Source organism: Neomonachus schauinslandi, chromosome 13 (genome assembly GCF_002201575.2).
Source record: "Neomonachus schauinslandi chromosome 13, ASM220157v2, whole genome shotgun sequence".
NCBI lineage: Eukaryota > Metazoa > Chordata > Mammalia > Carnivora > Phocidae > Neomonachus > Neomonachus schauinslandi.
In genome coordinates this window covers 6,492,855-6,516,133 of record NC_058415.1, presented here as the reverse complement: position 1 = coordinate 6,516,133, position 23,279 = coordinate 6,492,855, and the positions used below count along the sequence as shown (strand labels likewise).

The 23,279-nt window shown below is 37.6% G+C and overlaps 1 protein-coding gene across 1 annotated transcript in view; it reads left to right on the top strand.

The window, feature by feature from the left end:
* Positions 1 to 23,279, top strand: part of JAK2 (Janus kinase 2) — a 149,155-nt gene that overhangs the window by 23,725 nt on the left and 102,151 nt on the right. The window lies entirely within an intron of this gene.

Here is a 23,279-nt window from a genome sequence, read left to right as displayed (position 1 = left end):
TTAATTTTCTTTTTTTCTGCCTTTTTTTAGATTATAAATCTTTTCTTTCAATTGTTAACTTAAAAATTTTTGACATATATACTTAAATATTCACTTTTATAAAAAAGCCCAGTTATTTAATATACTCTTACTAAATAGGCAAGGAGGAATCAAATGCCCTCTGTCATCTTAGTCTCATCTAAAGTTTCAGTTTTACATGTTTCTTTTTAAGTTTTCCATTTTTTAAAATCTGTCAGTACCTAATACCACTTTATTGTATTTAGAGATCAGAATCTTTAAACAAAAATTTTTGTAGTCAATGTTACAAACAACCTTTGCTTTTATTTATTTATTTTTTTTAAAGATTTTTAATTTATTTATCTGAGAGAGAGAATGGGAGACAGAGAGCATGAGAGGGGGAGGGCCAGAGGGAGAAGCAGACTCCCCGCCGAGCAGGGAGCCCGATGCGGGACTCGATCCCGGGACTCCAGGATCATGACCTGAGCCGAAGGCAGATGCTTAACCGACTGAGCCACCCAGGCGCCCCACAACCTTTGCTTTTAAATATATGTGAGATGAATTGTAAAATACAAAATGAAATCTGGGACTTCGTTTCCTGAAGTTTTCTGATGGAGTAACTTAAAAACACTCATTAAGAAATGCTAGATGAAATATAACAAACATCCTTTAAAAAAGCTTTTCCTTAGGGAGAATTTTGAACATACAAAAGTAGACATAACGGTATAATGTACTCTTACACAATAATCGCTCAGCTGCGATAGCCCTTATTACCTGTGTCATCTTATTCTGTGCCATCTGCTTTCCCCATTACTGTGTTATTTTGAAGCACATTGTAGACATCATATTATTTCTTCCATTACTATTTCAGTATGCATCTCTAAAATATAAAAACGCTTTTTAAAATTAAAAACATCATAATTCCTTAATATCTTTAAATTTTCAGCAAGCAATCCAATTTCTGAATGCTTGATACATCATAAATGGCTTTTTAAGTGGTTTGGATTTTTTTTTTTTTAAGATTTTATTTATTTATTTGTGAGAGAGAGAATGAGAGAAAGCACATGAGAGGGGGGAGGGTCAGAGGGAGAAGCAGACTCCCTGCCGAGCAGGGAGCCCGATGCGGGACTCGATCCCGGGACTCCAGGATCATGACCTGAGCCGAAGGCAGTCGCTTAACCGACTGAGCCACCCAGGCGCCCCGGACTTTTTTTTTTTTTATAAAACTAGGGTCCAAATAAGGGCCACGCATTGTGACTTTACAGTCTATGTTTCCTGCATCCCTTGTCTTTTTTGTTTTTTAAAAAAAACTACATTGCTTATAGTTTCCCACAATCTCGATTTTGCTGATCACATTTTCATGGTGTAGTTTAATGTGTTCCTCTGTTCTCTGCATTTCCTGTAAATTGGTATTTTACAGACTTGATTGTGTTCAAAATTGTCATACAGTGCCGGAAAATACTTACCTACAGATTCTTGTCCTACTATTTCTACTTTTTCAGCTGATTGCCTTCCAGTCCTTCTTATAGGATCCTTTCAGATTCCCCTTTCCTTTATAAATTTGGGTTTCTATAGCATTAGTTTCCTGTTCTTTACCTTCACTGATGTTGCCTTTCCTAAAGGTATCACATCGTGTATCTACCCTGGGGTCTAGAGGAAGTATTTATATCGCTGCTTCCATAGGGTAATATTTATCACCCTAATACAAAAACCAAAAATCTTGTCCTTTGAGATTAATATGATACAGACTATACCGTCCTCAGTTCCTCCTGTTGTCCTCTGCTGCCCTCTCCTTGCCTACTACTATGTTGTTAGTTGGGAATTTTTGGCATCTAACCTGGTTTTCCTCTAAACCCTTTTTTCTGACATGATCATAGGTTATGTATTATCCAGGTGAAGAACTCACCTAAAGACACTTTAAGGTTTCTTAATATATTTGACTCTGCATTGTCATCCAAACTTGACACTGGTACTCCTTTCTCATAACCTCATTCTAATGAAACCTTGTTATTATCTCAAGTTTGTCCATCTCTGAAGTTGTGAACTGTTAATTGTACCAATCTCTGGTCACATTCTTCTGATTGTTTAGGTCTTTTATATTGTATTCCTGTGCCCTTGGTCCTGTCCCTGTCGGTCCTAGGGCTAACACCTTTCCCCTTTGTTTTCCCCCTTCTTTCTTTGATATTATCACTGTTGGCCCCTCCAGTAGCTTGAGAATTATCTCTTAGCTTATTTTTATGTTCTCCTTTGATCTTTGACCATCTACAGCTACCCTGTCTCTTTTCTGCTCTTCACCCTTAAGAATAGCCTTGCCACCTTGATTTCCTTTTTCCTCATTACTGTCTTCTTAAATTTCCCCCCCAGATATTTCATAGACATTGGTTTAAAAAAATCAGATCACACAGAAGCTTATAATGCAAAAACTATTACAATGAGAAGTTTTATTCTTCCCACTTCAGTCCTTTTCTCCAGAAGGAGTTAGTTTTGACTGTTAACTTCTTGTAGTTCAGTCTTGATCTCACCTACACACTGTTCCCCTCCCCCTTTCCTCAAATTATTCATTTCACATAAGGTAAAGTAGTATATTTAGAACTTGATTTCTTGTTCCAGAAACCATAGGCAGTATTTTTTGATTTCTTACTTTCTAGGATTAATGTACTTCTTCCAAGCTTCTGTTTAGCCACCCCCTTGCTTTCACTTCTCAGCCTCCAGCATTTGTATTTTTATGTCAAGATGAACATTTACATTGTGTCTAGTAACCATAATTAACACTTGAGTGCTTTGTAGAGGATTCTAAGTTTGCAAAGCAATGACAGTGCTTATATTATATTGAGCATTGTTATGGAGCCAAGAAGCATGCTGTAATTTCATCGCCTTTCTTGTCAAGTTTTCTTCCACTGGGATTGCCTTTTTTCCCCTTTCTTTTAGTTTTCCTTTATCCTCTGTGAGTGTGTAGTGCTATGTTGTGTTTTGTATTTGTTTTTAACTCCTTCATGGCAAGCAGCCTAGTACCCACTTTTTTCTGAAGTCTTCCTTCCAGCGTCCCCTTGCTGGGCTGAGTGCTTTAGGCCTGCTGCCCAGCTGTCTGTCACCATGTGACTTAACTTCACTACTGTCCAGGGTTGGATCTATTTTCTGGACCTGATGTCATCTTTTTGATTTACTCCTTTGGTTTGGTTGGTATGTTGTATCTTAAGAAAGTAACTTCTGAAATGCTGCTTTTGAGGTAAACTTTGAGTATTTAAATATTTGAAAATCACTTTATTCTGCTGGGTAAGCATTCTAAGTTGAAAACCATGCACGAGGTTAGGAAATAAAAATAATGACACAAAATGAAAGGAAAAACTATCTTTCTTTTTTTTTTTAAAGATTTTATTCATTTATTTTGACAGAGAGAGACACAGCGCGAGAGGGAACACAAGCAGGGGGAGTGGGAGAGGGAGAAGCAGGCTCCCTGCAGAGCAGGGAGCCCGATGCGGGGCTCAATCCCAGGACCCTGGGATCATGACCTGAGCCGAAGGCAGACGCTTAACGACTGAGTCACCCAGGCGCCCCGAAAGGAAAAACTATCTTTACCCTTCAGATCCTTTCCCTGGTTTTTTGCTCACTTCTTAATTGCTAAGTTCAGTGAATTTTCCCCCCTTCTGTTTCTATCTTATTTAACCTCTTCATAGTATTTGACAACTCTTCTCATGACACTTTTGTCTTTCTTTCTTTCTTTTTTTTTTTTTAAGGAACTTTAGTTTTATTAAAATATATACAGAAAAGCACACTTATCAGAAGTATACATATAGCACTGAATTTTTACAAAGTGAACACTTCCAGCTTTTCTTCTACTTCTTGACCATTTCTTTTCAAGAATCTGCTACATTCCTCTTTATGTTCCCCCATTTCTGACAGTTCTAGATAGTTCTTAAATGTTTGGACTGCAAGGACTTGGTCTCCAACCCTCTTCTCATCTTGTATACCTTATATATATTTTTATGCCTAATAACTTTAAAAATCTGTAACAAAAACACATAATGTATCCCTGAGCCTTTAGAAATCTAGCTGCCTATAATGATATCTCAATCTGGATGTATCACAGGTAACTCAGTTTCATTATGTGCCAAACTGAATTCATCATTCCTCCAAAGCTGTTCCATCCTACTCCGTGAATTTTGACACTGGACACCCAGCCTCTCAAACCCCAAACCAAGAAATCATTCTTAATTCCTCATATAGCAAGCTGATTACTATGAATCTTCCTTATAATTGTCTTATAGATGTTTCATATTCCAAATATCTAAAATCCACTTTCCTTTCAACTTATTTTTCTTCTCTATCTTGGTGCTTAGCATTGCTTTCTTTATGCCTCTTTGCTTGGTTGGAAATCTCAAATTCAGGTGAGATCCCTCCCTTTCCCTGATGTCCAGGTAGTAATAAAGGTAGATCTTTGCGGTAAGTCTATGTAGTACACAGCCCTTTCACCCTGTGTATTCTATTACAGTTCCTGCAACACTTTATGTATTGTTTTATATCTGTCCACATTATTTCCTTTCTACTCTAGATGAAGAGCTTTTGAGACAAAAAGTTACATCTTTCTTTTGGAAAATGTTGAATATGTAAATGAACATGAAGTAAGTTGAATGAAGTCAGATGATATAATATGTAAACAGAAAAGTGTTGGAATACATTTAGACTAGAAAATTTGACACCAACAAGTTTAAAAATCCCAGAATGTCTCATAAGCTAACAAACATGGTACGTATCTGTTTTATCTAGGTTTTGGCTGATTTACTCCTAAAATATCTTTGTAAAGAGAGGGGAAATATATAAGTAAGCACAGTATAATGACATTTTATCTTGTTTTGTCAAGGACTCATAAAGCAGCACTTTATATTTTACTGTATCACCAGGAAATTTCTTTGACAGTTATGGATTATTGTGGTATATTCTCCAAAATAAGCTCCATTCTGTGAACATTGGTTTTAAGTCATTTTTTCTACTTTTAATTTTTTATAAATAATAATAGAGAATAATGGAAACCAACATACACTTAAAGGAGAGAAAGCTGAATTCCAAAAAATTAATTAGAATATATTCCAGATATTAGCAATCCATACAAAAATACTTTATGAAATGTATACCAGAGTTGTTTTAAGGTTAGCTTAGAGACTAATTAAGACATTTTTAATAATATTGCAAAGAAAAATTCTACTTAATGAAAGAGGTGATAGAAGCAAAAACTAAGGGAAATAACACTGACACCAGAAAATGGGTTTTTAGGGAAGGGTCCTTTTATTTTAGATAGAAGTGTATAGTAAAGCCAATTTCTTAAACTGACAAATAAAAGTAGGTGAGATTAAAAAATAATTGATACTTCTTGCTGTTCCCTTTTTATTTATTTTATTTATTTATTTTTTTAAAGATTTTATTTATTTATTTGAGAGAGAGAGAATGAGAGACAGAGAGCATGAGAGGGAGGAGGGTCAGAGGGAGAAGCAGACTCCCTGCCAAACAGGGAGCCTGATGTGGGACTCGATCCTGGGACTCCCGGATCATGACCTGAGCCGAAGGCAGTCGCTTAACCAACTGAGCCACCCAGGCGCCCTTGCTGTTCCCTTTTTAGCTCTCATTCCTCAGGTGTTAGTGTAGCCTTTGAGGAATGTAGGGATACAGAAAAAGAGGTACATTGATTCTGTAGCGTCCTACTACTGTAGTTCTCGGTCAGTATTTCTTTGTCATTACTGTGGGAAATTATATTTGATAAAAAAAATCTGAGACCTTTTTTTCACAATAGTTGCTGAAAAGTAGATCCAGATTCTTATTCACTGATGATTTATTTCTGTTGAAGACATGATGTTCCCATTACCATTGACAAGAAGCTCAAATTGGACTTTCTCTGCCCTTGTGCAATTCATGTTATGTAACTTTTCTTGGCTGTCCCTATACTTGGATGTTTGATTATGGTTTAGGGAGGTATTGCATTAGATGTAATTGGCCAAATGTGAACTTTAAAAGTATGTCTGGCAGCCACATATCTGGTGGAAACCAACAAATCTAAAGTAGGAATGAGAAGAGGTAAAGACAGCAAAAGTTTGTTTTGATGCTAACAGGTATCTGAGGGAATTGTTTCACATTTTCCATGTTTCTTCTAAGAATAGGCATACTTTTTAAAAAACAGTTTTATTCAGACATAATTCACATACCATACATTTTGCCTCTAGCCATACGTTTTGTTTTAAATTGTAGAAGCAAAACTAGAATCTATATGAAAATGAATAGTGAGAAATTGTGTTTAGATATGATTCCCAGCTGCTTTAGTGATAGGTTTTATGCTTTTCTCAAACCATTCTCAAAAAATTTTCTAGGCTTATTGGGTTAGGATGAGGGATTTGGGAGATAACAGCCGTTTGTCTTCTAGAATGGTATTGTAGATAAGGAACAGAAGGAAAGTTCTCCATGTTATAGGTTTTCCCATTTATAGCTTTTTTCTTGACTAGTTTCTGTGATTTTGAGCTAAGAAGATCCAACAGGCTTAAAGAGCGAGAGTCTGTTTTTGTGCTGTGCTTTAATATTTTAGCCTCTTTTATCAGAAACTGCTAAAATTAGTAATCAGACCTCAGGATTAAAATTGGTGAGGGAATATCTTTTTGGGTGTATTTCTTTTCAAAAACAATGTGCTTTTGTGGGAAATCCTTTTGATTTAAACCTGTGTGGGCTTAAAGATAACGTATCTTTTTGACTGGGTTTGCCTATAAGCAATACTTTGCATAAATGCAGGATAGGGCAGTCCTGGAAAAGCCTCAGTTCAAAGAAAAGATTTATTTGCTAAAGGTGTTTTTTGTTTTTTTGACAGTAGGTTATTTAACTTTATAGGTAGTTTCTGCTCTTATTATTATTATTTTTAAAGATTTTATTTATTTATTTGACAGAGCGAGAGAGCACAAGCAGGGGGAGCGGCAGGCAGAGGGAGAAGCAGACTCCCGGCTGAGCAGGGAACCCCATGCGGGACTCCATCCCAGGACTCTGGGATCATGATCTGAGCTGAAGGCAGACGCTTAACCGACTGAGCCACCCAGGCATCCCTGCTCTTATTATTAAATGCCCTTTTCACATGACTCGATTAATTTATTTGGATTTCTTTTCCTTATATAGTGTAGAAAAGCTATAAGTCCTGCTAAATTGCATCACAGAGATTTACTATCAGTTCAAAAAAGACAAAGCAGAACATAATAAGTAAAATTTGCCATTTGTTAATCTAAGGAATCAGCTCTACCGGTTGTAATTCAGTTGAATTAATTTGGTATATTTATAAGGGTGGTTCCTTAAGTTACTTATTTCAGAGACTTGATTCTGTTGGGAAAGAAGTTGAATATACTAAAAATTATTCTTAAAACCAGCATTTTGTATATTTATTTATTTACTGGAAAGAAGAAAACTGTCTTTATTCACAGATAGTATATTCAAACAATTACAAAAAATTCCGGGGTGCCTGGGTGGCTCAGTGGTTAAGCGTCTGCCTTCAGCTCAGGTCATGATACCAGGGTCCTGGGATCGAGCCCCACATCGGGCTCCCTGCTCCTTGGGAAGCCTGCTTCTCCCACTCCAACTCCCCCTGCTTGTGTTCCCTCTCTTGCTGTCTCTCTCTCTGTCAAATAAATAAACAAAATCCTTAAAAAAAAAAAATTCCAAGGAATCCACAAAATAATCAAATTACTATGAGAATTTACCTAAGTTGAGATTTGGAGAAGCACATCAGTTTGGATTTAAATTTGCTGCATATAACCGAAATTACAAGAGTGGATTTATGTTTCTCTCAAGTAAAAGAAGATACTATGCTGGACAGGTGGTTCCATGATTATTAGGAAACTAGTTACCAGCTATCTTTTTCTCTTTCCAACCTTTACCCTGACTTCCATCCTCAGGATCACCTTGGGGTTGCAAGAGGGCCATTATAGCTCCAACCACGGTGTGTTCATTTTGCGTAGCCTAAAGGAGGAAAGGGCAACAAAAAAGAATGCCACTTCATAGCTAAATCAGCACAGAGTGGAATTACTGCATCATAGTGTGGATATATGTGTAGCTGGCGCCCAATGGGTGCAAGAGCATCTAGCCCCGGGGGTGCCAAACAGACAAGTTCTGCCCTTCAATGCTGACAAAATCCAAAGGCAGAGAGACAAGAGGTGGTGAAACAAGAAAGTAATTTATTCCAGTGAGGCCAACACTAGAAAGACAGCAGGCCAACATCTCAAAGACTGTTTCCCAAGTCCTGAAAATACTTGTAGATTTATGTTAGGAAAATGTGGGACAAAGGCAGGTGGGTACATGCAGGTGGGCAGTTGAAAGGTCAAGTTGATCATCCCCTTGGGGTCAGTCACCCAGGGTCTTGCTGGTGTCATGGCAGTCATTATTGCTTGAGAGGGTAGTTTTGGTTCCCATCACAGGATGCTACCACCCCCCTGCGCCAGGTCTTTTGTCTGAGTTAAAAAATAAGCTGGAAAAAATTTAGTCAGTTGGAAAATACAGACTAGGGTCAAATGGAAGTAGTTAAAGTCCCCTTTCATATGTATAACTTTGTAAGAAACTTCCAGTTTTTCAGAGTGCTTGTTTGGTTTTACATTCCCATCAGGAGTGAGAATTCCAGTTGCTCTACAACTTTTGTAACATTTGGTGTCATTAGTCTTTTCAAATTTTTCCATCCTAATGGGTGTGTGTTGGTATATCATGGTTTTAATTTGTATCTCACTGAATTGGTGGTATTTAGCGGTTTTCATGTGGTTTTGGGGTTTTAAAAAATCTCCATTTGTTAAATTTGTTTAAATATTTTGGTCTTTTTTTAAATTATTGGATTATAAGAGTTTCTCCTGTATTCTAAATATAAATCCTTTGATATATGTATGTATTGCACATATTTTCTCCCCATCTTGACTATTCATTTTCTTAACAGTCTTTTTGGTCAGCAGAAACTCAGTTTTGGTAATATCTAACTTGTCACTTTTTTTTTAAATGGCTAGTACTTTGTGTTTTATCTAAGAAACCATTATAACTCTAAGGTTGATCAGTTGAGCATATGTGTGTGGTTCTATTTCTGGACTGCCTGTTCTGTTCCATTTATCTCTTTGTGTATTCTTGTGCCAATACTGTATGTATTGATTATTGTAGTTTTATAGACAATCTAGAGATCAGGTAGTGTAAATTATTCAACTTTATTCCTTTTAAAAATTGTTTTGACTTTTCTAGATCCTTTGCATTTCTATGTACATTTTAGATTTAGCTTTTCAATTTTTGTAAAAATGCCCTATAGGGTTTTGACTGGGATTGCATTAAATCTGTATATCAATTTGGGGAGAACTGACATATTAACAAGCTAAAATCTTCTAGTCCATAAAAACTACTTAGGTTTTTTTTAATTTTTCTCAAGTTTTATACTTTTCATCTCATGTTAAATTAGAACATCTTTCATCATCTGTATCTCTCCATATTTCATTTTTGATGCTATCATGACTAGTATCTTTAAAATTTTATTTTGCAGTTGTTTGTTGTTGGTATGTAGTTTAGAATGTAGATTTTATTATTCAGGTATGGTGAGACTAATAGGTCAGGAGATAATTGCCATTGATAAGATAATTGTTAAATTCACAGATCCCAAGAGGAGGAGGGGTTATACCATGCCCAGAGGGGCCACAAGGGGAAACATCAGGGTCAGTCAGGAGGCAGAGAGAGTGAGGGGAAAATGTGGGCAGGCAGCTTTATTGTGGTTTTTGTGGGACACATCTGGTGAGGCAAGGTAAGCATGTTGAGGATTAATTTCCGTGGGCTCTGGGGCATAGAAGCTGTCCCTAGTTGGAGTGCATCTGTGATATACCTGCTTCTAAGAGGATTAAGGCCCAGAGTGTAAGAACTTGATAGAGGAGGTGGTTGGGGCTATGGGCTCTGCACTGGTTGGTTTGTATATGAAAGATGTGCTCTCAAGGGAGTTCTTTACTATCTTTAGGAATTGGTTAGGCATGGAAGGGGCAGTCCCTCCAGGACCAGCAAGGCCCAAAGATAATCAAAGCATAAAAAATATAGAATAAAGAGCATAATTAAAACAGTATATAGGAATACCATTGGTGTTGTTTATTTTGTGATGTTGTATCCCATGATATTGGTCAGTTCACTTAAAATTCTAATAAATGTAGAATTGTATGGATTTTCTGTGTGCACTATCATGTTGTCTGTATATAAAGACAGTATTCTTTATTTTCAGTCTCTGTCCTTTAGTTCTTTTTCTTACCTAATTGCATTGGATAGAACCTCCAATGCTGATTAGAAATGATAATCATGGACATCCTTGCCTTGTTTCTGATCTTAGAGAGAAAGCATTCAATATTTAATCAGTAAGTATGATGTTAGCTTAAGATTATAGATGGTGTTTATTTTATTGAGAAAGTTCCCTTCTTTTCCTAATTTGTTGACAGAGATTTTATCATAAATTGGTTTTGACTTTTGTCAAATGTTTTTTCTGCAACAGTTGAAATGATCATGTGGTTTTTGCTCTGTTACTGTGTTAATAAAGTAAATTACATTGATTCACTTTCAAATGTTAAGCCAACCTGCATTCCTGGGATTAACCCCAGTTAGTCTTGATTTTCTGACTTTTTTATGTGTTGCTGGTTCCATGTTCTATTGTTTTGCTATATTCATGAGAAACATTTGTCTTTTGTGATACATCTGGTTTTGGCATCAGGGTAATGATTATAAAATAAAGTGATTTCGGAAGTATTTCCTGCTTCTCTGTTTTTGGTAAGAATTTATATAGAATTTTTTTTTTTTCTTTAAATGTTGACAGACTTTACCAGTGAGCTTGATTTGGCCTGGAGTTTTCTTTGTGGATAGATTTTTTTTTTTTAAGATTTTTTATTTATTTATCTGAGAGAGAGAATGGGAGACAGAGAGCATGAGAGGGAAGAGGGTCAGAGGCAGAAGCAGACCCCCCGCTGAGCAGGGAGCCTGATGGGGGACTCGATCCCAGGACTCCAGGATCATGACCTGAGCCGAAGGCAGTTGCTTAACCGACTGAGCCACCCAGGCACCCCTGTGGATAGATTTTTAATGAAAAATTCGATTCATTGAACAGATATGATACAGTTCATGTTTTCTGTTTCTTCCTATATCAATTTTGGTAATTTCTGTCTTTCATGGAATTTGTCCATTACATCTAAGTTGTTGAAATCACTTGGCCATAAATCATTATAGCTCCTTTTCAAATTACTGTAAGATCTGTAGGGATGTTCTGTTTTTATTCCTGCTAATGATAATTTGTGGTTTTTTTCTGACTTTCCAAAATCGATCGTTCTAGTTAAAGACATAAATTTTATTAGTTGTTTCCCAAAACTGACTTTTGGTTTTATTGATTTTCTCTGTTGTTTTCTCTGCTCTTCATTCCTACTTTCTTCTCCTTTTTCTGGTTTCTTCTTTTAGCTACTAAGGAAGTTAGATCATTGATTCCAGATCATTTTTCTTAACATAAGTATTTAAAGCTACACATTTCCCTTTAAACACCATGTTAGCTGTTATCTTAAAAATTTTATTTTTAATGGTTTTTCTTTTACTTTTTTTTTTTAGTATGTAGTAACATTTTTATTTCTCCACTAACCAATAAAGTGTAACATTGTTTTCTCCATTTTCTTTGGATAATTAATCAATTCTTAACATTTTCTGGAAAGTATTTTGTGGTCAGTGCCCAGCAGTCAAGTAAAACTTTTTTTAAGTTTTATTTTTAAGACCATATTTCTTCCAGCCTCATGTCCATAGATTCCCATTGTGTCTGATGCCCTGCTTTATTTCCAAGACATAGAATGTTTCCTGGTACATAGAATGCGTTCAAAAGTATTTATGAATGAATAAAAGAATGAATGGGTCTTCCAAATATCTCTTCACAGTGTCCTTACATCTCTGCTCTCCTTTTTGTTTGAGGGTTATAATTTTGTGTTCGTCTGGAGAACCAATCAAATTGAATAGGGTGTGCCCCACAAGCTGAAGCCCTGATTATGTTTAGTGTCTATCCAATCAGGGTGTGTTCCGTTGGAATGTAGCCCTGATTAGGTTTACTAACAGTAAACCCAAGGTATAAAGGGAAGTCAAAGAGTCATTGTTCTGAGAAGAAGAAACGGGCAAATTTGGGACATTGGAAGAGGAATTAGATGCTTACCTGTGGAACTTGCCACAGAATCTGTTAGGCTTCACCATCTCGTCCAACTCTGAGTCCTGGTGAATTTTCCAGACAGTGAGATGTGAGCTGGCCTCCTTCCTTATAATTATGTAAGTTCTATCCCTCTTTAGACATCTGTCATATCAGACCACCTTCCTTTTTTTTTTTTTTTTAAAGATTTTATTTATTTACTAGAGAGAGAGAGCACGCGTGCTGGAGAAAGCGTGGGGAGGTGCAGGTGGGGAGAGGAGCAGAGGGAGAGGACAAGCAGACTCCCTGCTGAGTGTGGAGCCCTTTGTGGGGCTCAGTCTCAGGACCCTGAGATCATGACCTGAGCAGAAATCTAGAGTCAGGTGGCTAACTGAGCCACCCAGGTGCCCCTCAAAGCAGCTTCTTATGATCTTTATATTTCATTGTGTCGGTATTTGCTCTACCATTTTCCTTTCCCATTTTTTGGCTATTTGTGTCCTCTTTCCATTTTGGTCTTGAACTAAATTATTTTAACTTCCTACCCTAAGATCCTAGGTCTGTGCTGTCTAATAATAACTACCCACCACATGTGACTATAAAATTTAAAGTAATAAAATTAAATAAACTTCATATCTCAGTAGTGGTGACCAAATTTCAAGTACTCTGTAACCACATGTGTGGCAGTTATTGTATTGTACAATACAGATACAGAGCATTTTCTTTATCTTGGAAAATTCTATTGGCATGGTGATCTACATCTTATGTTTTTATTATTTTTTGTTGTAAATACTTCATTTTTTGCTTCTCTGAATTAATTTCCTTTTATGGATTTCATCAGGTGATTTTCTTCTTTAAACATCTTTAGATACATGCTTAATTTAGTCATTTAAAAATTAATGTATATTTAAGACAAATAATTTCATGTGAATATTGTTTTAGCTTCATTTGTACTTATACATAGCTGTATTCAAATGTTACTATTTTTCATAATGTACTTAAATTTTTGCATCAACTTTAAAAGAGATTATCTTACCCCTTAATTTTTAGTTAATAGGTTGTGTCTTCCATGATTGTTGTTTTCTGGCATTATTTCATTGCTTATAGGGCTGTTGCATATTCCTTTTTTAAAAAATATGAGGCTTTCCTCCACCTTGGTACATAAACCATTTGTATGCAGTGTCCATTTATGCACCTTGAAAATAGATCTGTTTCATGGTATGCTGCTTTCATAGATAAAATTCTAGAATAGTTGTAAACTTAAATCTAATTTCACCATTCCTGAATTGCTTTGAATGTATTAGATGTTGAAAATCATGAAAGGTTGAACTTTGATTTGTAATCCAATCTGAGATGATATATTTCTTCATTTTCAGTATTAATTGATGTACATTTGTTTTGGTTTAATACTTTCTTCATATTTAAAGCTACTTTCTTGTATCTTATGATTTGTCTTTGTTTAACTGTCTGTGAATTGCTAAAATGTAAGCGACAAGGAGGCAAACTGTAACAGTTGTGTCAGCTGCTATATCCTTAACACCTGGAATAGTGCCTAGCCCATCACTGGTGTTGAATTTTGAGAGAGCTCATTTAATAACATCACTTCCTAGACTGTAGTTCTGAATTGAAAAAAAGGGCAATGGCAGGTGAGTGAGTATAAGTAGATATCATTTGTTTTTATTGACAGATCTGTTGGGGAACAGTTTTACTGTGAAGGAACAAAGGTCCTTAAAGCACTCCAGAAGTAACAAAGTGTGTACAAATAACCCTGGGATGGCTGGGAGTAAAAGACCTACTCCTTCAGCTTTAGCAATAACTTTAAAATGTTAAGGCATTATTGAGGAAACAGAATGTCTCCTTCCAGTTAACTCTTTGAGATCTGGGGGAAGAACCTGTGGTGTGCAATCACCCATCCCGAAGTCACCAAAGATATAAGATATTATTCCTACCTTAATGAGAAGTTAGTCAATATATTTTTGCATCAGTTACTGAATAATTTAGAACCATTAAGGGGTTTTGTTAATTCTTTTAAATATTGCTTGTATTGCTGTGGTTTTTGAAATGTATTTAATCCCTATTTTCTGAGATAGTTGATCAATTTTGTTAATTTTCTCAAAGAACCAGCTCCTGGTTTCATTGATCTGTTCTACTGGTTTTTTACTTTATGTATAATATATTTCTCCTATAATCTTTTTTTATTATATTATGTTAATCACCATACATTACATCATTAGTTTTTGATGTAGTGTTCCATGATTCATTGCGTATAGCACCCAGTACTCCATGCACTACATGCCCTTTTTAATTCCTATCACCAGACTAACCCATCCCCCCCGCCAAAACCCTCAGTTTGTTTCTCAGAGTCCATAGTCTCTCATGGTTCGTTTCCCCCTCCGATTGCCCGCCCTTCATTCTTCCCTTCCTGCTATCTTCTTCTTCTTCTTCTTTTTTTAAAAATATATTATTTGTTTCAGAGGTACAGGTCTGTGATTCAACAGTCTTACACAATTCACAGCGCTCACCATAGCACATACCCTCCCCAGTGTCTATCACCCAGCCATCCCATTCCTCCCAACCCCCACCACTCCAGCAACCCTCAGTTTGTTTCCTGAGATTAGGAATTCTTCATATCAGTGAGGTCATATGATACATGTCTTTCTCTGATTGACTTATTTCACTCAGCATAACACCCTCCAGTTCCATCCACGTCATTGCAAATGGCAAGATCTCAATCCTTTTGATGACTGCATAATATTCCATTGTGTATATATATATATATATATATATATATAGACATCTTCTTTATCCATTCATCTGTCGATGGACATCTTGGCTCTTTCCACAGTTTGGCTATTGTGGACATTGCTGCTATAAACATCGCAGTGCACATACCCCTTTGGGTCCTTACATTTGAATCTTTGGGGTAAATACCCAGTAGTACAATTGCTAGATTGTATGGTAGCTCTATTTTCAACTTTTTGAGGAACCTCCATACTGTTTTCCAGAGTGGCTGCACCAGCTTGCATTCCCACCAACAGTGTAGGAGGGTTCCCCTTTCTCCGCATCCCCGCCAACATCTGTCATTTCCTGACTTGTTAATTTTAGCCATTCTGACTGGTGTGAGGTGGTATCTCATTGAGGTTTTGATTTGGATTTCCCTGATGCCGAGCGATGTTTAGCACTCTTGCATGTGTCTGTTGGCCATTTGGATCTTCTTTGGAAAAATGTCTGTTCATGTCTTCTGCCCATTCCTTGATTGGATTATTTGTTCTTTGGGTGTTGAGTTTGATAAGTTCTTTATAGATTTTGGATACTAGCCCTTTATCTCATATGTCATTTGCAAATATCTTCTCCCATTCTGTTGGTTGTCTTTTGGTTTTGTTGACTGTTTCCTTTGCTGTGCAAAAGCTTTTTATCTTGATGAAGTCCCAATAGTTCATTTTTGCCCTTGCTTCCCTTGCCTTTGGCGATGTTTCTAGGAAGAAGTTGCTTCGGCTGAGGTCGAAGAGGTTGCTACCTGTGTTCTCCTTTAGGATTTTGATGGACTCCTGTCTCACATTGAGGTCTTTCATCCATTTTGAGTCTATTTTTGTGTGTGGTGAAAGGAAATGGCCCAGTTTCATTCTTGTGCATGTGGCTGTCCAATTTACCCAACACCATTTGTTGAAGAGACTGTCTTTGTTCCATTGGACATTCTTACCTGCTTTATCGAAGATGAGTTGACCATAGAGTTGAGGGTCCATTTCTGGGCTATTCTGTTCCATTGATCTATGTGTCTGTTTTTGTGCCAGTACCATACTGTCTTGATGATGACAGCTTTGTAATAGAGCTGGAAGTCTGGAATTGTGATGCCACCAGCTTTGCTTTTCTTTTTGAACATTCCCCTGGCCATTCAGGGTCTTTTCTGGTGCCATACAAATTTTAGGATTATTTTCCATTTCTTTGAAAAAAGTTGATGGTATTTTGATGGGGATTACATTGAATGTGTTGATTGCTGTAGGTAGCATTGACATCTTCACAGTATTTGTTCTTTCAATCCATGAGCATGGAACATTTTTCCATTTCTTTGTGTCTTCCTCAATTTTTTTCATGAGTATTTTATAGTTTTCTGAGTACAGATCCTTTGTCTCTTTGGTTAGATATGATTCCTAGGTATCTTATGGTTTTGGGTGCAATTGTAAATGGGATCGACTCCTTAATTTCTCTTTCTTCTATCTTGTTTTTGGTGTATAGGAATGCCACTGATTTCTGTGCATTGATTTTATATCCTGCCACTTTACTGAATTCCTGTATGAGTTCTAGCAGTTTTGGGGTGGAGTCTTTTGGGTTTTCCACATAAAGTATCATATCATCTGCAAAGAGTGAGAATTTGACTTCTTCCTTGCCAATTTGGATGCCTTTTATTTCTTTTTGTTGTCTGATTGCTGTGGCTAGGACTTCTAATACTATGTTGAATAGCAGTGGTGATAGTGGACATCCCTGTCGTGTTCCTGACCTTAGGAGGAAAGCTCTCAGTTTTTCCCCATTGAGAATGATATTCGCTGTGGGTTTTTATAGATGGCTTTTATGATATTGAGGTATATGCCCTCTATCCCTATACTCTGAAGAGTTTTGATCAAGAAAGGATGCTGTACTTTCTCAGATGCTTTTTCTGCCTCTATTGAGAGGATTATATGGTTCTTGTTCTTTCTTTTATTAATGTATTGTATCATGTTGATTGATTTGCGGATGTTGAACCAACCTTGCATCCCAGGGATAAATCGCACTTCGTCGTGGTGAATAATCCTTTTAATATACTCTTGTATCCTATTGGCTAGTATTTTGGTTAGAATTTTTGGATCCGTGTTCATCAAGGATATTGGTCTGTAATTCTCCTTTTTGCTGGGGTCTTTGTCTGGTTTTGGGATCAAGGTAATGCTGGTCTCATAAGAATTTGGAAGTTTTCCTTCCATTTCTATTTTTTGGAACAGTTTCAGAAGAATAGGTATTAATTCTTCTTTAAATGTTTGGTAGAATTTCCCTGGGAATCCATCTGGCCCTGGGCTTTTGTTTGTTGGGAGATTTTTGATGACTGCTTCAATTTCCTTAGTGGTTATAGGTCTGTTCAGATTTTCTATTTCTTCCTGGTTCTGTTTTGGTAGTTGATACATCTCTGGGAATGCATCCATTTCTTCCAGATTGCCTAATTTGCTGGCATATAGTTGCTCATAATATGTTCTTATAATTGTTTGTATTTCTTTGGTGTTGGTTGTGATCTCTCCTCTTTCCTTCATGATTTTATTTATTTGGGTCCTTTCTCTTTTCTTTTTGATAAGTCTGGCCAAGGGTTTATCAATCTTGTTAATTCTTTCAAAGAACCAGCTCCTAGTTTCGTTGATCTCTTCTACTGTTCTTTTGGTTTCTATTTCATTGATTTCTGCTCTGATCTTTATTATTTCTCTTCTCCTGCTGGGTTTAGGCTTTATTTGCTGTTCTTTGTCCAGCTCCTTTAGGTGTAGAGTTCGGTTGTGTATTTGAGACCTTTCTTGTTTCTCGAAAAAGGCTTGTATTGCTATATACTTGCCTCTTAGACTGCCTTTGCTGTATCCCAAAGATTTTGAACAGTTGTGTTTTCATTTTCATTTGTTTCCATGAGTTTTTTTAATTCTTCTTTAATTTCCTGGTTGACCCATTCATTCTTTAGTAGTATGCTCTTTAGCCTCCATGTATTTGAGTTCTTTCCGACTTTCCTGTTGTGATTGAGTTCTAGTTTCAAAGCGTTGTGGTCTGAAAATAGGCAGGGAATGATCCCAGTCTTTTGGTACCATTTGAGACCTGATTTGTGACCTAGGATGGGATCTATTCTGGAGAATGTTCCATGGGCACTAGAGATGAATGTGTATTCGGTTGCTTTGGGATGGAATGCTCTGAATATATCTGTGAAGTCCATTTGGTCCAGTGTGTCATTTAAAGTCTTTATTTCCTTGTTGATCTTTTGGTTAGTTGATCTGTCCATTTCAGTGAGGGGGATGTTAAAGTCCCCTACTATTATTGTATTGTTGTTGATGTGTTTCTTTGCTTTTGTTATTAATTGGCTTATATAATTGGCTGCTCCCATGTTAGGGGCATAGATATTTACAACTGTTAGATCTTCTTGTTGGATAGACCCTTTAAGTAGGATATAGTGTCCTTCCTCATCTCTTATTACAGTCTTTGGTTTAAAATCTAATTTGCCTGATATAAGGATTGCCACCCCAGCTTTCTTTTGGTGTCCATTAGCATGGTAAATGGTTTTTCACCCCTTCACTTTCAATCTGGGGGTGTGCTTGGGTCTAAAATGAGTCTCTTGCAGACAGCATATCGATGGGTCTTGTTTTTTTTTTTAAAGATTTTACTTATTTATTTGACAGAGAGAGACACAGCGAGAGAGGGAACACAGGCAGGGGGAGTGGAAGAGGGAGAAGCAGGCTTCCCACCGAGCAGGGAGCCCGATGCGGGCTCAATCCCAGGACCCTGGGATCATGACCTGAGCCGAAGGCAGACACTTAATGACTGAGTCACCCAGGTGCCCCGGGTCTTGTTTTTTTATCCAATCTGATAGCCTTTGTCTTTTGATTGGGGCAATTAGACCGTTAACATTCAGGGTAACTATTGAAAGATAGGAATTTAGTGCCATTGTATTGCCTGTAAGGTGACTGTTACTGTATATTGTCTGTGTTCTTTTCTGGTCTGTGTTGCTTTTAGGCTCTCTCTTTGCTTAGAGGACCCCTTTCAATATTTCTTGTAGGGCTGGTTTTGTGTTTGCAAATTCCTTTAGTTTTTGTTTGTCCTGGAAGCTTTTTATCTCTCCTTCTATTTTCAATGACAGCCTAGCTGGATATCATATTCTTGGCTGCATATTTTTCTCATTTAGTGCTCTGAATATGTCCTGCCAGTCCTTTCTGGCCTGCCAGGTCTCTGTGGATAGGTCTGTTGCCAATCTAATGTTTCTACCATTGTAGGTTACGTATCTCTTCTCCCGAGCTGCTTTCAGGATTTTCTCTTTGTCTCTGAGACTTGTAAGTTTTACTATTAGATGTCAGAGTGTTGACCTATTTTTATTGGTTTTGAGGGGGGTTCTCTGTGCCTCCTGAGTTTTGATGCCTGTTTCCTTTTCCAAATTAGGGAAGTTCTCTGGTATAATTTGCTCCAATATACCTTCTGCCCCCCTCTCTCTCTTCTTCTTCTGGGATCCCAATTATTCTAATGTTGTTTCCTCCTATGGTATCACTTAGCTCTCGAATTCTGCCCTCGTGATCCAGTAGTTGTTTATCTCTCCTTTTCTCAGCTTCTTTATTTTCCATCATCTGGTCTTCTATATCACTAATTCTCTCTTCTGTCTCATTTATCCTAGCAGTTAGAGCCTCCATTTTGGATTGCAGCTCATTAATAGCCTTTTTGATTTTGACTTGGTTAGATTTTAGTTCTTTTATTTCTCCAGAAAATGTTTCTCTAGTATCTTCCATGCTTTTTTCAAGCCCAGCTAGTATCTTTAAAATCATCATTCTGAACTCTAGTTCCGACATCTTACTAATGTCCATATTGATTAGGTCTCTGGCCATCGGTACTGCCTCTTGTTCTTTTTTTTGAGGTGATTTTTTTCCATCTTATCATTTTATCCAGAAGAGAATAGGTGAGTGAGAGAACAAAATGCTAACAGGGTAAAAACGTCCCCAGAAAGTATACACTAAACAAATCAGAAAAGACCTGAAACCGGGGGTAAAGAAAGGGAAAGAAAGAAAAAAGAAAAAGAAAAAGATAAAAACAAACCAACAAAAACAAAAAACAGGAAATGATCAAATATGATCAGGCTGCTACATAGATCAGTGCCACATACTAGATTTTGGGCGTATTTTGGTCTGTTAGAAGAAAGTGCCTCCCAAAAATTTTAAAGAAAGTAAAACTTATATATGTACAAAAATAAGTGTTAATATGATGATAGGATTGAATATGACTGTAAAGATGAAAATTATAAAAAATTTTATAAAAGGAATTGATAAGTTGGTTGAAAAAAGAAAGAGAATTAAAAAAAAAAAAGGAGAGAATGTGATCAAGCAGGAGACTAGAACAAAGCCATACACTCGAGATTTAGGGTGTATTTTGGTCTGTTAGAAGAAACGCTATCCCAAAATTTTAAAGAGAGAACAACTTATATATGGTTAACTACAATGAAGGGATAGAATAAGACTCTAAAAATGAAAAATAAAAAAGATTTTTTAAAAAAGGGATTGATAGGATGTTGGTTGAAAAAGGGAGAAAGAAAAATTCAAAAAAAAAAAAGTTAAAAAAAAATTAAATTTGAAAGACTAAAGAATCATGGGGAAAAAGCCATGAATTCTATATGCAGTATTCCCATAGCACTGGAGTTCTCTCATTCTCATTGATCAATAAACTTGGTCTTGGCTCGCTGTTCTTGCTGATGTTCTGGAGGGGGGGGCCTGTTGCCGCGGTTCCCAAATGTCTTTGCCGGAGGTGGAATTGCCCCGCCCATGCTGGGGCAGCTCAGTAGTCTGCTCAGGTTTGTTCTTGGGTGCTTTCCTTCCCTGCCAGCTTTCCGTACAGGTTTGGAGGACCAGAGTGAAAATGGCGGCCTCCCAGTCTCCGTCCCGGACTAGCCGAGAACTCGGGGCCCCACTCCCCAGTGCGCCCCCAGAGAAAAGCAGTCAATCACTCCCGTCTCCCCGGTCTCCGGCCGCACTCCGTGCTCACCTGGCCTGTGACCGTGCGTTTCTATCTCTGGCACCGGACTCGTGTGGTCTCCAAACCCAGCAGATCCCTGCAGTGCACTCCCGCGCTGCTTCTCCTGGGGGAAGAAGGGGAGTCTCCCTGGATCTGCCGCTTGTTGGGTCCCTGCTGGAAGAGCAGTGGCCCGACTGTGCCGTGGATCACGGTTTATGGCAACCCCAAGCTGAGAGCCCACTCCTCGGCTCCGTCTCTGCAGCCAGCTTCCCTGCTCCGATACCTGGGAGTTCTGCTGCACTCAGGCACCCCTGGTTTTTCTGTGACCCCGAGGGTCCTGAGACCACACTGTCCCAGCGAGGGTTCCACCCCCACACTTAGCCACTGGAGCGACGTCCCTCAGTGGAGTAGACTTGTAAAATTTCCGATTTTGTGCTACGCTGCTCTATCACTTGCCAGTAGCGGCTGATGGAGGCCCCCTCCCCTGCCATCTCTTTCCCAGTATCGCCTGAGATTCACTTCTCCACACATCCTACCTTCCCGAAAGTGGTCGCTTTTCTGTTCAGAGTTGTTGCTCTTCTTTTCTTCAATCTCCTGTTGAGTTCGTCGGTGTTCAGAATGGTTTGATCCCTATCTAGCTAAATTCCTGGGACCAGACAAAATTTAAGTCTCCTACTCCTCCACCATCTTGCTCCTCCTATTTCTCCTATAATCTTTATTATTATTTGCTGGGTTTAGGTTTTGTTTGTTCTTCTTTTTCTAGGTGTATGTTTATGTTATTTGAGATTTTTTAGGTGTATGGTTTAGGTGTATGGTTAGGTTATTTGAGATTTTTCTTGCTTCTTGATGTAGGCATGTATTGTTCTAAATTTGCCTGTTAGATCTACTTTTGTTGCATCTCAAAGACCCTTAATAAAAAGATAAAGAACTAAAGATGAAAAACACAATAAATGAAATAAAAAATACAACTTGATGGAATAAATATCAGGCTAGGTGAAGCAGAGGAGTGAATTAATGATCTGGAATACAGAGTAACTGAAAGGAACCAAGCTGAGCAAAGAAAATTCTGCAAATCCAGAATAGTGTTAGGGAACTCAGGGACTCTGTCAAGCACAATAACATTTACACTGTAGGGATCTCACAAGAAGAAGAGAGAGAAAAGGGGGCAGGAAATTTATTGAAGAAATAATAGCTGAAAACTTCCCTAATTGGGGGAAGGAAACATATCCAATTCAGGAGGCACAGAGATCCCCTCCTATCCCAAATTCAACCCAAGGAGTTCCACACCAAGACACATAGTAATTAAAATGGCAAAAAGTAGCAATAAAGAAAAAATTTAAAAGCAGCAAGGGAAGACAAGCATTTCCCAGACAAACAAAATCTAAAGGAGTTCCTGGCCATTTAAACCAGCCTTCCAGGAAATATTAAAGAGGACTCTTGAGTGGGAAGGAAGACCATGAGTGAGAGTATGAAAAGTAAAAAAAAGACAAAAGCAGTAAAAATAAGTATTTCTGTAAAAATCACTCAAAGGATTCATAAAGAAATAAAAGGATGTAAAATATGACATATACCTAAATATACCTAAAATTTTAGGGTGGGGGAAGAGGAGTAAAGAATGGGTTCAAACTTACGTGACCATCAACTTAATATAGACTGCTATAGGAAGAAGTTGTTATATGTGAACCTAATGGTAACCACATATGAAAAACCAGTAATAGATATGCAAAGAGTCAGGAGAATGGAATCCAAGTATATCCCTAAAGAAAGCCAACAATCCTTGAAAGAGAGCAAGAGAAGAAAGGATCAGAGAAAATCTATAGAAACAAACACAAAACAGGAAACAAAATGGCAATAAATAATATATCAATATTAACTTTGAATGTAAATGGACTAAAACTCCAATCAAAAGACATAGGGTGACAGAATGGATAGAAAAATAAAACCCATCTAAGTGCTGCCTACAAGAGACTCATCTCAGACTGAAAGACACCTGCAGATTGCAAATGATGGGTTGGGGAAACATCATGGAAATGGATGTCAAAAGAAAGCCAGAGTAGCAATACTTATATAAGGCAAAATATCCTTTAAAACAAAGACTGTAATGAGACAAAGAAGGACACTACGTAATAACAAAGGGGACAGTCCAACAAGAGGATATAACAATTGTAGGGGCACCTGGATGGCTCAGTCAGTTAAGCATTTGCCTTTGGCTGAGGTCTTGATCTCAGGATCCTAGGATCAAGCCACATGTCGGGCTCCCTTCTCAGCGGGGACTCTGCCTCTCTCTCTCCCTCTGCCCTGCTTGTGCGCGCCGTCTCTCTCAAATAAATAAATAAAATCTTTCTTTAAAAAAGAGTAGGGGGGGGCCTGGGTCGCTCCATCATTAAGCATCTGCCTTTGGCTCAGGTCATGATCCCACAGTCCTGGGATTGAGTCCCAC